The sequence below is a fragment of the Emydura macquarii genome, unplaced genomic scaffold (genome assembly GCF_026122565.2).
Source record: "Emydura macquarii macquarii isolate MOO-44397 ecotype Brisbane River unplaced genomic scaffold, CSIRO-AGI_Emac_v2 contig_2768, whole genome shotgun sequence".
In the NCBI taxonomy this organism is placed as follows: domain Eukaryota; kingdom Metazoa; phylum Chordata; order Testudines; family Chelidae; genus Emydura; species Emydura macquarii.
In genome coordinates, this window is record NW_027132905.1 from 47,778,162 (window position 1) to 47,794,709 (window position 16,548).

The 16,548-nt window shown below is 35.4% G+C and overlaps 1 protein-coding gene across 4 annotated transcripts in view; it reads left to right on the forward strand.

Annotated features, from left to right (window-relative positions):
• The window catches only part of PRDM2 (PR/SET domain 2), a 92,524-nt gene that overhangs the window by 34,039 nt on the left and 41,937 nt on the right, over window positions 1-16,548 (forward strand). The gene's annotated exons all lie outside the window — the stretch shown is intronic.

The following is a 16,548-nucleotide window of genomic DNA, read 5'->3' on the forward strand; positions in this document are numbered from 1 at the left end:
GGAGTTCTTCCCGACTTTGTGTCGCCTTTATTGCTTTCCCACTCGGAAAACAGACCATAGGAAACACGGAGGAAGGGGTGGGATCATGCACGGGTCATCAAAGTAATCCATTTTTAACTTGGCCCTAATTAAAAACAACATTTCAATCCGAGGGGAAAATTTTGATTTTTAAAAAGACATACAATCTGTGTGGCTTTTTTCCACCCACCTAGGTATTTTTATTACTTGGAATCCAACTTAAGGAGGTATTATATTAAAGAAAAATATTTTCCATTTGCAGCTTTTAATCTCCAGCTGACATTTCAGAATGGATTTTAATGTAATAATATTGTAGACCTCACCTAGGTGAAATCAGACAGCAAAGGAGAAGAGCAATGTACACTTGTAAGGAGAGCAGTAGCTAATTTACAAAAGCACAACAGTTTGAAGTTTAGTTCTTTACCTGACTGAGCTCCATTGATTTTGGGTGGTGATGCATTCAATGTTATCGTAAACATTTGCATTTTCTTTGGGTCTGTGTTTTTTTTTAATAAGCTCTTTCTGCATGAGTGGGGTAGCTGTTAAAATTATTTGCAGGCAGAAAGTTATCATGCAGTGTGTCCATAAATCAATAATTTTCTTTTAAAAATATAAAGAACTGTTCAGCAGTAGGAGTGAAAAATGCAGAGGTTAGGTTGATTCATAAGTTTTAATACAGTAGCAGTTTTGTGGTTTATGATAATTTTGCAGCCGGAGAATATGAACTGCTGCTTTTGACTAATATTTTGGAGGGTTTAGGTTAGGAGGACAATAATTTTGGGGAGCACAGGGATTATATCTTTTATAAATAGGATATATTGAGCATGTCTATTGTTTTCCATACATAATTTACTAAAGATTTTTAAAATGTAGACTTTAATGTGTCTCCATGACAGCTAGGGTGATAAGCATGGCTGTATTTAGCTGTTGTTTTGATTCAATTATTTTAAGTCAAAATCACACTTTTAAAAATTGTCCAAACTGAATATCACCCAAAAGGAATAAAGAAAAAGTAAATATATACAGTAGTGTGCATATATGTTGCTGCTGTTCTTGTCTCAAAAATATATATTACCACTTATCCCAGGCTCTAGGCACTAAAAAGATGATCAGATTCACAATCTATTGAAAAACCAAAATAAAATTAAAATGTAATTGTTTGCAAAAGGTAATTTATGTGTGGAATTACGCTCTTTGGTCACTAGGCAAAAGTAGAACAAATTCATTGCAAAGAATTGCCAGCCATTAAGGCTTCTTCATCCATCTTTTAAATGATCTAGCACATGCACATCTGGATGCATAGTTGATTGCTCCCTGAAAACGTCTTTTCAATGTGCAGTAACAGTCCAAAAAAACAAACAAAAAAAACCAATGTTAGCAACCATTAGGAAAGGGAAAGATAATGAAACAAAAAATATCATGCCACTGTATAAATTCATGGTATACTTGCACCTTGAATACTGTGTGCAGTTCTGGTTGTCTCATCTTTTAAAAAAAAAAAAAAAAAAAAAGAGAGAGAGATGTATTAGAATTGGAAAAGGTGCAGAGAAGGGCTATGAAAATGATTAAAGGTATGAAACAGCTTCCATATGGGGAGAGATTAAACACGACTGGGACTGTTCATCTTAGAAAAGAGACTACTAAAGGGGGATATGACAGAGGTCCATAAAATTGAGTGGTATGGAGAAAATAAAAAGGGAAGAGTTATTTACGCCCTCACATAACTCAAGTACCAGGGGTCATCTAATGAAATTAATAAACAGGTTTAAAACAAAAGGAAGTGTTTTGCACAGTCAACCTGTGGAACTCATTGCCATGGGTTGTGGTGAAGGCCAAAAGTATAATTAGGTTAATAAAAAGAATTACCTAAGCTCATGGAAGATAGGTCCACTATCTTGGCTAGTGATTATTAGCCAAGATGGTCAGGGATGCAACCCCAAACTGTAGGTGTTCCTAAACCTCCGACTGCCAGAAGCTGGGAGTGGATGATAGGGGATGGATCACTCCAAATTTCCCTGTTCTGTTCATTCCCTCTGAAGCAACTGGCCCTGCCACTGTCAGAAGACAGGATACTAGGTTAGATAGATCATTGTCTGTCCCACTATGTTCATTTTTATGGTAGGTGGTCCATACTTTCCCATCCTTCCTGTGCTCAGCCATGAGTTCTATTCTTTGTTCTATTTGTTTTGTTAACAGATTTTATTGGAATAATTTTAGAGGAGGAAAAAGAGTACATAATCTGATACATCAGTATTTGTAATATTGTGTTGCTATTCATTGGCATTCAAGCTAATTTGCATGTAAGTAACATAGTATTTTTGCTTTCATTGGTAACAACAGCTATAGTTGAGATTGCAAAATGGTTTCCAGTATTACCTCCTGTCGTGTGTGTGTGTGTGTGTGTCTCTCTCTCTCTCTCTCTCTCTCATACACACGCCTGCTTGCCCTCCCCCTTTCTGGAAATTGTATCTCTTGGGTCTGAAATTATCCAAGCTTGATCTCAGCCCAGAGGTTGAACTTTTATGGAAAATTTTAGGAAGTTGCAATCAGTCAATTATGAATTCAACGGTGATGAAAAAAGAAGAGTAATTTTCCCTTTTGAAAAAACTCTAACCCCAGTTGTTTAAAAGATACTATTTTGCTTGTCTGTAGCTGGCAGAACTGGGAACCAAAAAGTCAAATAATTTTATAAGTTAATTATATACTTTACAAAAGTTGTTGGTTAGTTTCTCAGGATAGTTGTGAAATTTGAATTATCATTAGAAATCTGACCAGGATTTTTAACAGATTTTTATCTCCTTCATAGGTCTTAAATATGTCAATAACTCATTAGACAATATCAAAGCAAACAGTTTAAACAGTTCGGAATGGCTATTTACTTTAGTAAATATGCCTTTTTACAAAAAAGAGAATTTTTATTGTTTAAACTGTAAAATAAATTACTATGAACAGCCTTCATTTTTAACAATATTTTATTATTCAGCTCTCCAAATAAAATTATTATATAACAAGTATTTGCATGTCTGTATTTAATCTGTATTTGCATGTCTATCCTCTGAGTCTGTACAGACTTCAGCAGTGATTTCTGTTTGTCTAAAAAACTTCAGTGTGAGGTAGGAATTATTTGCTTTGCGAAGTTCAAATGACAATTAAGGATGGCATGGAGAGGCAGGGATAGGTGCAAAGGATAATATTGAAATTATATGTTCTCCAGTGATTCTCCTTGGCCTCTCAGTCTGACCTCTGTTTCCAAGCAATCACTGACAGCAGTATTATTATAATCCCTCTTAAAACATACATGGGAGGACCTCTGACATTCCCCACTTTATCCTGGTGTTTCCTGTTGCCTTTGCAACCATTGGGTCTTGTTTATGCCTAGGTTATGCCTCCCATAACTTTATATATTCGCACAGCCTCTTCACCAATCACTTTTGATCATGCATCCCAGCTTTTGTTTCTTCATCTCTAGAACTCCACTTCCAGAACTGTTTACGTCTTGTACCTGTGCAAACAGCTAGTGCCTGATTAACTTCTAGCTCTTCAGATTGAAATGCATGATTTATCTTTTTCTTAACATTTCACGTCAGCCCAGGAGGTGCTAGGAACAGTTCCCTAAAAATGCTTCAAAATCGATTATTTCTTTATTTTTTACATCTACTTGAAACTTTGCATGTAAAAAGACCGTACTGCCATGGAGTGTGTGTGTTCTAGGTTTGGGGGAAAATTCAGAGTAAATAAGTAACTGTCTTCTGAGCTTTCTTAGGTAGCACCTAAGATTTTTCTCAGAGCCTAATGAAGCTGCACTTTCTTTGTGATGTACATTGCATAGGAATACATGAGAACTGCAGGTTTGAAAGAGACAGCAGCTGGGGCTGGGACAATTTACACGAGAAGATTGTTTCAGTGAGGCCACAACATGCAGAAAAATCCTCTCAGAAGCATTTTTTTTTTTTTTTTTTTTTTTGCTGAATTCTGCAAATTCTAAACTTTCATTAGAAAGTAAAAAGCTTAACTTTTTTTCTTTCTGTTGTGATAATACAACCATCACACTTTTAAAGTGATGTGCTTTTGACTTTCCTAACCTAGGGTTGCAGAAAACTGTCTCATGCCAAACTGTGGCATTAATATAGGCTTCTTTTTTTTTTTTAAAATTTTTTTTTTAAAGGAAGTTAAAAGTTCACACGTACATCAGATGACTAGGATAGCCATTAATTACTCTTTATTTTCTCTTGGCCCTTCCCCCCACTCCTCCACACAGCACACTTTAGGTATTGTAAAATTAATGAATAATACAAAAGTTGGAATCCTTAACCAGGGTCCAAAGAAGTTATCTCCCCATTTCTAGGTGCTGGGGGTGAGGGTTGGTTTCTCATAAGAGCATCACCCCTTTAAACAAAGCTGGCTCCCCATATTTTATACCAGGTTTTGGCCTACCATGTGTAGGTTTAATCATCTGGACATTGTGTCTGATACATTATTCAGTTCCTTTTTATAGGAGCATGGGCAGGCGGAAGTGAAGATGTGTCGTATAAGTTTTTTAAAAAGTCAGGTGTTATAGAAGAGACGGTTTGGGGTTTTTTTTTAAGGGAGATGTGGGAGAAGAAAGGAGAGACAAATACAAGGAAGGGGCAGAAAAGTCAGTGGAAAGAAGGGGGTGAAAGAAGGAAAAAGTGATACATGAAAACAGTGCAGGAAGAAATGAATCATGGCTTTTTACAGAAAAGAAAAGAGAGAACTGGAGTGTAGCCAAGAAGGGTAAGAGACGATACCAAAAGCAAGAGAGATGCAGTCAGTTGCATTATGAAGTAATGGCAAATAAAAAGTTGATTAACCGTATGCAATTAAATACAGTACATAACTGTTTTATTTCTTTAAATTGCAAGTGGGAGGTTGGAGAGAGCATGTATATTTCTCTCCTGTAGTAGGCAAATTTTTTGGATTGGGGAGTAAATTTATCAAATCCTAGATAAGACTAGAAGATGAATTTCATGGTTATGCTTTTTTAGTATTTATTTAAATCACTGGTGTGTGTGTGTGTGTGTGGTATTTGGTTTGGTTGGTAAACCTCCTCTTATGGAACCAAGGGTTTTTAAGCTTTCATTATTTTTCACATCTGCTTTCATAGTATACCTTGCTCTTAGTGTTTTTTCAGAACTAAAACTCTCTGGAATATCTACAACCAAAAATAATTTAGTAGATCAAAACTGTGAACCAAGAGGAGGAAAGACTGGTCCAGTTTAAGCAAATAAAACTCTGATTTCTCATTTTCTGCTTTTATAATCTTCCACACTTCCCTCAAATATAACCTTTTTAACCGTTTGTTTTTCTTCTGTGTCTGTTTGTCTTGGTGCTGGTTCTCCCCATGCTGTACTCCTCAGGTGTATTTGTGTGTCTGCTGTGTTTCACTTAGCACTACCTCCAGGCACCAAGTCCTAGTGGCATAAACTCTATTACAGTCTGGCGTGAAAACTATATGTGCCTCTCCTTCATTTCTCTCCTCTCTGCAGAGTCAGGCTAGTAAACTAGAACAAAATATGTGACTGCGTTTGGACAGGCATAATTTTTTGTGTCTTCAATAAAAAAATGTGAGCAGGATTCTGTGATTCAAAATCAACATGTCAGGTGACCTAGTGAAAACACATATTGTAATATTGACAGGATCTGGTCAGACCGTCAAACCATACCAAACATCATCATGGGGATGTTTGGTGCATAGTAGCAGTCTTATAACACAATCCCAATGCTGCCGCTAACAAATCCATGTTAAAACTCTGCTATCATAAATGGCTCTATCACAGTATAAATAATAAATATGGTTGATCTCTAACATAGTTCTGATCAGATTTCAGAGAGTGCCTGAAATGTAGAATGGTTTTCCTTCAAGGATACTGTTCATTTTGGGGCCAGTGTGAATCTGGAGAGGGCAAATTAACAATTAGATTGACTCTGATCAATTATGCTTGCTTACTTATGGCATCTTTATTAAAAGCTGCATATAAAGTTCAGTTTTATTCTCCTGTTTCAGAGACATTAAAGGAACACTCAGTTTAAAAGTTCTGTTGAGTCTCCTCATGGGTCTTTCACACAGAAATAGGGAGAAAAATGGGGAAAATGGAATTGCAAAGCCACAAAAATTGGCAGAGGGAATAATTTTTTCATTTTTGCCTTAAAGCATTTGGTATTTCAATTTGGCATTGCTCCTGTAAGACGGAATTTTCTCACATGGAACTTTATATAAATAACTGTAGTGTTCTGAATAGGACATCTTGAGAATAATATAGTGTGTGTTTCTTCATTAGAAATACTGCATTTTTTTTCTTTCCCTTCAGGATTAATAATAATTAACTTGCTGGGTGGGAAGGAATATCAACATCTCTTTTGTCAGATTTTTTCCCCCTGAAGAAATTGTTTCAAAAGTAGGTGTGTTTTGACCTGTTGCAGAAGAAAAATTAAAGAAGGTAGAGGGAGCTGATGTAACCGGTTTGCTTATTGGGACACTTTGCAATTTCCTGCTGATGTGAAAACTTTGATTTCACTTTCACTTTTGTTTTGTCCTAAATTATTTTGTTTTAAAGAACTACTTAAATACATAATTTGAACTCGATTACACAGTGTAGGCCTTTGGTTACCATTTGAAGTTAAAAGAATAATTTAATAAGAATAAAGGAGAATCTGACTTCGAAAACTGTACCATGTTTGTTTGTTTTTTTTAAATATAAAACTGTACCAGACAAACTCCAAAAACACTTGAAATGAGGACACTTTCTAAAAGTTGAGTTCCAGATGTAAAATGATACATATATTTGGTGGAGGACAAATTCAATGTCATTTATAAATTAGGCTTGAAATAACTGCTTGTTACTGCTTTATTGTGATGAGATTCCCTACATGAAATAACATTCGAAGCTATTGCAGTGTTGCCAATCGGCTGCAATTGGTTTGGGCCAATGATTGAAAAACTTACAAGACACCTAGTAATTAAAAGGCTTAAACCTAGTAGCCAGAGGCCCCTAAAAAAGATATGGAGGGAGATCATCAGGAAGATCTTTATGAGAAGCGTCATTCTCACTCACCTTCCCAACTGATCTGAAGAGTGAAGGTACTGGTATTCCTAATAGAGGGCAGCCTCTGGCCCTATTTGGGGATTGTATCTTTCAGGTTAGCTTCTGTGTTGTACATATCTGATAAATTTGAGCTCCCCATGGCAATAAAACGTCTCTCTTTTTTTGCCCCTTCATTGTTAGAGTTTTGCAACGTGTGGGAGCTTTACTGCTTTACATTTCTCCCTCATTCAGACCCCATCCTCTTACTGGATTCTCCTCTCCAGTAAATGCCTCCAGTTCCTGCCTCTGCTGCTGCTCTGAACTTTTCCTAGAGTGAAATTGGCATGATTCATGAAGTTCACATAACTGCTATTTATTTCATTTAAAAAAAAAAAACCTACCATTTTTGCTTCTGAGAAATGACAGTTTTACATGAACTCTGGAAACTTTACGTACTTTTGTTTGAGTGATTCACTATTGGGTGGCTTTTAAACATCATGCTAAACTCAAAAGCCTTGCCTACATTGAATGTACATAAAATTTCTCTAAAATTTTCCAAAACTCCCACCTCAGTTTAATTAGCAAGTGTTCAGTGGACCATGTCAGGTAGTCCTGATCTGAGTAAGGTTAAACAATGTGGTGTTCAAAATACCAATGTCTGCCTTCAGCCTTCTCTATGCTAACATCCCCCTTCTTGACAGCAATGGTGGAGTTGAACTGGTGGTAGCAACAGTTGGCAGAAAAGTCGCATGTAGACTTCCCATGCTGCTCATTTGTGCTGTGTTATTTCACCTAAGTAACCAAAACAGATTATGGGGTTTTGCAACAGCCGTTGACTATTTATTCAGAGAACAAGTAGTAAAGGCATCCTCCCTAAAGTTCCTCACGGTATCCTCTGTGTGTGCCAGTCCTGACCTGGAAAGAATAACATAGCTACCATGCCTATTCAGACTTGATAGTGTTTTTAAGTTAACTTTTTTATTTGATATATGCAGAATTGTTGACACACAATTTTTCTTTTCCATTTTCTTAAATATAAAAAGAGGGGCAAATACAAAGAAGTAGGGCATACAGCAGAGTTGAGGCACTATAGGTTCTGAGTTATAGCAGGTATGCATATTTTTATAATATACATTCACTTTTTTTAACTTCATCTCATTTTGTCCCTTTTATCTGAAGTAGTTCAGATGTGAATCTAATGCAGTAAATTGTTCCATTTCTCTTAATTCTTTTATTCTGGTCAATCACGTTTCTGTAGACAGTATTTAGTTTTCCAACTATAGCAGTACAGTTCTAAAGTGAAGTCACAAAATTTCTAAACAGGTTGCCTAGTAATATACACAACTATAGGACCCATATTGAAAATAATTTACACACAAGTCACAAAAAGCTCTCCAAGATTAATGCATTTCAGTTGCATTTGACCTGGACTGGATTTGAATCAGACATGGAAGTCGAAAAAAAATCAGTGTTACATTACTAACTTTGACTTGAACTATTTTTCTTTTAAAATTGTCCTTTAATTGTAAGAGGAAGATTTTTCATTATTTTGATGGTGAGCCATAAGGATGTGAACTGCATGTTCATAAGAAGTCAGTAAAAATCAGTTTTGTGCAGCAAAGTTTCGTTGTCTGAAGACCTTCCCATACTTTGTTAGAGCATTTCTCTCCAACTCATGTGATTTTTAAACCAGTGCAAAAAGTTGTGTGGACACACTTACTTTTGTGTAGATCAGGTTTGTTTACGGGTAGCTTAAGTCTGTAAGGCACAGGTTTAAGTTAAAATAAACTTTGTTTATTAATAATAATAAATTATAAATTAATAATAAATTATAAAATAATAGTAAATAATTTAATAATAAAAGTTAAGTTAAAATAAACTTGTCTCTAACTGAGTCTCCATACAGGGTATTGTAGTGATTTAACTAAACCAGTATAAACTGATTTAAGTTCGTGTGTAGAATCCTTCAACGTGTATGAGCAGTTTGGATTGCTCCTTTCAGTTGTCTGTCTTTGCTTTTACTAAACATTTTGAATTTCCTCGTTTGTTGTGTGTTTGCCTAGTCAATAAGTTTTAATAAAGCCTTTCTTCAGTTTCTTGTAATACCTTCACTTTTGACTAACCCACATAATATTGTCATCAATACGTTTTTCCACTTCATTGTTCACTGCCTCTTCCAGGTCATTAATAAATACATTAAATAACACTTATCTTAGTATGTGTCTGTGGGCCATCCCACTATTAACCACCTTCCATATTAAAATAGACCATTTCTGGCTAATTTTTCAAACAGTTAAATTTCTCAACTCTCTTGTTTACTGTTGCAGAGAATTCTAGTAGGATTGACAGGTATTACTTTCCTTTACAGAAATTATGCTGGTTTATGCCTACTATATTATTCATTTAAATGTTCTATAACTCATTTGGTTTTGAACCAGTTTACCTGGTACTGAAAAAAGACTCTCTGATCTTTAAAACTTTTTTTTTTCCCTGAGTGAATTAAGACTCTCCCATTGAGTGTCAGATACTCATTCCTTAATAAGTTTTAGTATCTAAATCTTCCATCCCATAGCATTATTCCCTTTTGCTTGAAGAAGGACAACCTCAGTTTGATCACCATTGCATTTAGCCATTCCTGGTGGGATAGTCAAAATCATCCAAATGATTTAAGTCAATGGGATTTGTGCTCCTAAGTCATTTGGATGCTTTTGAAAATCCCACCCTCAATGATTTCTTGCCATTAGGTAGTTATTTTTGTTAGGAGTTGATTTAGTTATTAACCCTCTCTGCTCCTTCAGCAACGTTTCATAATATGGACATTTACCAAAGTGTTTCCAAGTTTGCGAGAGATTTTGAAAATTATAAACTTAAAATTTTGGGGCTTTAACCACGTAGGGATTTTCTAAAATAAATAACTCTCATTGACTTTTAGTTGGAGACTTGCACCCAACTCCTTTGGGGCACTTTAAATATGCAGCCTTAGTCATATGTAATTTCCATTTGAAAACAATGAGATGTTGGCTTAAGGAAACATCCTGGACTTCTGAAAGTGGTTTAAACCTAATAACGTTGTGATGAGTTTCATGCTCTGCCACTGTTCCCAGCCTGGCAGAGTGGATATTTTCCCAAATCACTTCCATTGGAATCAGAAAACATCTAAAGTAAAATTTTATTTTTTGCTGTCAGGTCAGTAAAATTGAACTTTTCTTACCCATTTCACAAAGAATTACAAAGCAGTAATAGAACTTGATCTTTTCTGAATCATAAGTTTAAACACATGGTTTGTAAAAAAGGCGTAAATGGTGCAAGTAATTTACACACATTCATCCACTCTAGTTAAAAAAATATAGCTTGTAAGATAAGTATAAATCAGGATATAATATTGAAATTGTATTCAGCCTTATAATGATAAAGCTTCTAGGCACACTAAATTCAGCCAATTTTATGGTAAAAAGTTGACGGTCTAAATCACTTTATTCATAGTGCTTTATTTCAAGTTGTAGTAAAGTAAGAAGTGCAATGTTTCAACTCCTATGGGCTCTTGTCAAGAATTGCAAAAGGAGGGTATTTTGTTAAAAAAAGCTTTAGTGGTTACCAAATTCTTAACTGTTGAATGCCAGTTTCAATGTTCTCTGCTGTCGCAGGTATCAGAAGACTCTTCCTGTTCATTCTTTCCTAAATAAAACTTTCCCTAAGTGTATTTTAGCGCAAATCATATTTTGTGTTCTTTTCCTAGCTATATTCCAAACTATCAAAAGAAGTGTGTATACAAAAAGAAAGAAAAAGAGCCGTTATCTGATCAGAGGTTTAATTTGCTCAAAATAGGTTGCTGATTAAACTCTTTAACTGCCCAATAGATTATCATTATACTTGAGCCCCAACTAGTAGAAATTTTAACCTTTCTGTTGGGAAAAATGGAAGAAGTTGCTGTTCTTGATAGCAGTTTTCTATGTTTATTGACCTTTTCTTGGCTCAGTAAATAATATATCAGGCTGTTTATTTTGCTCACTTGTGGTTTGATGCAAACTGTAACTTAAATAACTTCTGTTGTTTGTTCTGTCAACCAGTACACCAGTTGTACTGTACTGCTCGTTCTGGCAGACAAGAAAGGCACTGACAGAACAATTGGAGCATTGCAGCTATAGTTCTCCTTTGGATCTGCAACTCAGTAAAACTTTTGGTCTTATAAAGGCCTGAAATGTTCCACTCTTGGAAAATGTTCATTGAGGCTGCTCTTGAAATGAATGAGATTCAGGCTTTCATGTAGAAAGTTGAGGAAATCTTCTGGAATATAAAGGAATAAATGTCCAGGAGACTGTAAATGATTCCTTCAGAGACCATATTTCACTTAAAAATAACAGGACTATATAGTGTTTAGCTTTTTACCCTTCCCTTGTGTCTCTATTGATCAAAAAAAGGTGACTGTGAAGTGTCACTTCAGAATTGTAAGGAGATGACTTTGCAAATTTAACAGATGCAGCCAGGGAGGAAGCAAAGTTTTCATGCATGTAAATACAGAGCCTTAATATTGACTGCCTAGCAGTAGTTAAAGGTATATTTGAGCATTGTTAGATTGGAAAATTGCAGTTTATGTAATATTAAATGAACTTTTTCACTATGGCCTAAGTTTTTAAGAAAATATTAAAATAATCATAGCAGATTTCTTTGTTCAGCAGTGCTTGTTGAATGATAGTGCTATATCAGTATTGCCTTGCCAAATGATACATTGCAAGATTTGTATTTAACATTTTACTCTGTGATACATTTGTCTTTCATTATTCTGAACTTTGTATGTGTTATTGAGGACTGGAATTGACAGTTTCTTAATCTCCAGTTTTGCATCATCTCTATTCAGATGTAATGGTTTTTCTTCATGGTAAATGTTTTTCTTCATGGTAAATGTTACGTAAAAAGGTGAATACATTTCATTTGACATACGTTTCTATATACTAATCTGTTTATTTCTGCAATTAGAATATCTGCACTGTCATTACTGTTATGTGGTGTCAGATTCTTAGATGCAGAGCAAAAACCAAGGGGGAGAGTAAGCACTGTAAATGGGAGGTGCATAAATAGCTCTCTTTCTGATTTGAGCAACAGATTACAACAACGTGTCTGGCTATTAAGTAGGTTTGCATAATGAATCAAAACTGGCACCACAGAATTTTGCAATTTGTAGAATTTGCAAGTACCAATGAGGCAATGAGAGTAAATGGGGTGCAAAAAATAATGCTGATCATTCCATCCAGATTAATTTCTTGAACTTCTGAGTGGGAATTTAAAGGTGTTCCACATTTGGCTGGAAATTGTTGGTAGCGTTACAGAAATGTTGTTTGTTGGTAAGCATGCATGCTGCATGATTCTCTATTATCACAGTCTTCCATGAAACATGAAATTCTAATCTCCAATAGTTTTTGTGAGCACTTTTAGTTACTGATCTTGTGCTTTCGTTCTGCTGACGAATAAGGAAGAGGAGAGGGTTTAATGGTAGGAAACTAGCAATGTATAATGATAAGGTAGGTGAAAATGCAGAGAAATGTTCCATTTTGGTGGTAGAGAGAACATTTCTGGCCAGTGATGTTTCCTGGATCCTGCAGGAATGCTTGGGTAAAATAATTTAATACTGTAATAAAATAGCTAATAAAAAGGCAAATTTGAATAAATGTGAATTTAAAATGTGCAGCTTATTTAGCAACTCTGATTTGGGGGAGAAATATCTGGGAGGGAGGGGGTAACAACAACTTTAAGAGAGTTTCTGTTTTCTACATTTCTGAAAGACATTGGTCTTTTTTTCCCAGTGGTAAACAGCCAGTCCTGGGACAACAGTCCTAGTGGTACAGCTAGCTACAACGGCAGCCCTGTTTCCTGGGTATAACAGTCATGGCACACCTGTGTTCTCCAAGTGACACCATAGCCTGTGTTTGGACAGAACCACTTAGATAGACTCCTTTGCATTCTTAGACTTCCATGCCGTCATGTCTTTATGCACCGACTCTTTGGGATCTCTGATTGGGGTGAAGGTGCAGGAAGGAACCTGTCGTAGCGGCAGCAGCAGCAGTAATATTTATAGGAATTACATTGAGGACATTAGCTTTTCGGTTAGCTTTAATACTACTAAAGCCTTAAAATGTGATGTATTAGTGCTTCTAGTACTGGAATTAAAAGTTTGGGGTTTATTTGGATAGAAATAGAAAATACCAACAGAGGTTATCCTATAGTTGTGTCCACAGATTAGATAATGAATATGATAAAGCCAGTTGTTTTAGTAAAGTTATTGACTAAACTTTAAAATATAAAACACAACTCTGTATAAGGCAAACATTCCTTGTTGGAATTCCTATCCAAATCTAAGGTAACTGAGAAGCACTACTACTAAGGGAATGTATTTCATATTTCCTAAAACAGGTTGGTTACATAGTGTAGGTGTAATTAGCTCTCAAGAGACTTGCCTGGAGCTTGTAATGAATATTGGGAAGCCATCTTATTAGCAAGAGTAGGAAATACTTTCCTTGTAATACCTGAGAATTTTTACAGCAGTTCTGAAATTCTATAATACTAATTGTTTGGCTATTCTAAGTTGTACATGCAGCTATTTTAACTTCCTAAGTGTCAACATAGATGTAGGAAGCAATTTTATAATCTCATAAAGACAGTAAAATCCATATGTTTTGTTATTTACACTCAGTTATTTTAATTCCTATGTATACTTGGCATGGTTAAAAATCAACATATGCCATACTGTGGTATTTGCTTTTTTGCCTATATAGAAACAGATTTATCTGTTTTCTTTACATAGCAAGGGAAGTTACACAAAAATTGCAAAATGGACCAGGACGGCTGTTTGATTTTAAAATCAATGTTAGTTTCTTCTGCAGTTTACCTTTCAAAGATACTATCTACTTGATTCCCTGTCAGTATCCTTAAGTTACCTTCAGTTTCCAAGGAAAATATCTTGACATATAGCAAAATTTTCAAAAGTGAGACTTTTTAAATGCCCCAAGTGACTTAGGCACTCAAGTCCCATTGACGTCAATGGGATGCTTTAGAAAATCCCACCCTCATGAACGTAATTTTAACCTGTTTTGAAAATTTTGGCCACACTTCATAGGTTTCTTTTCCTGTTCTTTTAACCAAGAAAGCTGTTTTGTTGCAAAAAAAAGAATGCATATCTTCAGTTCAGGATATAAACTTGCTGCCAAGCTTACGTTTTATTTCTGTCTGTCTGTGTGTATGTACACAGAAAATCCGCATACAAAGTTGTGATGGAGCTTGTTATTGTTTGCCAGAGACATTTCTCCTGTTAGACAAAAAACTGTTAATGGTTCATCTAACATCCTGCTGAGTTGAGAACTGATACTGATGTCTGATTACTCCGAAGTAATTGTCAAATTTCAGCTGTTTCCCCTAAGAATCTAAAGACAGAGTTTTAGTGTCAAGTTCTCTTTTCTTCTTGATGCCTGTGTACTGTTCCTACTCCCACAATTTATTTTTCCTCTGTTCAATTCCCTAGTTATATACCTTTTTCAGTGCAATGTTCATGTGAATTATTTTTTGTTTTAATGACTTTGTCTGCTGCTTCTGGTTTTCCACTGTATTCAGATTTAATCATGATAGTGTTTTCTGGGACATTCCTCTCATTTGTTCTCATCGGACAGGTCTACCCACACTGATGTCCAGTTCTCTGTATGAACTTTTCCACCCAGAAGTCTTGCAAACACGAGTGTTCATCTACCCATTTTGAATAATTGTTAGATAACATTCTGTGGCATTTAAATCATTGTGGATAACTAAGTCCCGTATCTTCAATAGGTACAGTAATGTGTACATTATATTTGTATAGACTCTGCAGTAAAGTCAAAGTATACATTTAATTAATTGAATTAAAGTACTGGCATTGCAGAGAGTACATTAAACACAGAGTATATTTGTTTTTGCTCCTCTTCCTGTCATGAATGGCCATGGTGTACAAATAAATAATACAGCAAATGCATTTAGAAAAGGGCACAGGATGTTCCCATATGACTTCTTCCTGATAACTAAAGCACGGTCCAGGTAGACGTCTTTCACCGCTCTTCAGCATAAAACGTTCTGTTTAGTGGACATTTTAAGCACAATTTTCCAGGGATTTTGTGGAACTTCTTATAAATGGTGATGTGTTACTTTGTGCTGGATGCAAGTCACTGTCTCATTTTATATCCTCTCGTGTCTTGTTCTGTGACACTAAACCATTTGTCCCATAGGGATTAATGTACAGTTGTAGTAATCTGTGGTGAGGTGAAATAGTGAAGTGTTCCTTCCTAATGATGTCATTAAAGTGTCCACTCTAGAGGTTTTGAATATCTGTAAAAACTAACTTAAATTTCTGTGTCACATAATTTGTCACACTTACATGGTATTGCAGCTTATTTGTTATGCAAACATTTGATCAATCATTCGTAATTGTACTACAGTCTAATTGCTATATTTGCAGGACCTATATTTAATGACTGGTGCATAACACCTTTTGAAATATTGTAGATTAAATAGTATATTCTGTTGCATATCTGTTAGTAATTTTGAAATGTGCATGACAGATATGCATTTGTAACCCTTGTGCTTCCTTTCTGTTATTCCCCCCCCCCCCCCCACCTTTTTTGTTTTTGTTTTTCCTCATTTGGATGTGTTGTGTTCCATTTAGAATGTAAGGTCTCTGCAGGGAATGTGGGGGTTTTTTTGTTTTGCTTTTGAGACTCCAAGCATACTTTTGGAAGTTTGAATAATAAGTACTTATTGATTTGATTTAATCTTTTATATAGGTTAGAAACAGAATCTCTGAGGATATAGCCTTTCCCTTTCCATATTCCAATACTCATTTCTTAGAAATAGTACTTAAAAGGCTAAATTATATTTGCTCGTTTTGTTGTAAATAATTCAGCTATTGCTTTGCAGTAACAAACAATCTTTGGGGAATACCTCAAGCAGTGCCATCACATGGAGAGTGTGACAAAATAACGTGATTTGTGGAATACTCTGGGCCAGATCTGGTGGGTGTAAGAAAGCCTGTCTTTAGATGTTTTGGGTGGATCTCCCAGGAAAAGACCAAATTCTCATTCTTATAAACTTTAAATATCAGAGTTGTAAATCTGATGGGCATTCATTGTATGATATTAGAAAATACTGGGCTATGAGTGTATGAAGCTAGTGATTGGTGTATATGTAATTAAGCTTGCTTAATATGGGTTAGGGAAGAAATTTTAAATTCTCAGATTGTCAGCAATACAATTACTATGTAGTTTCTATTTCTTTTTCTGATGTCTGTCGTGTCTACCCTCTTCTTTCTCCTCTTGGCTCTGCCTAATAAACTGAAGTATAATATATTTAAGTATGTAGCAAGGGAAGAGATGAGTTGTGGTACAAGAAAAAAATCTTTGATCAGTGAAAGTGCTTTTTTTTTGTTTTTTGTTTTGTTTTTTAATGGTAAACTGCCACTGGAGCAGAAGACACTCGT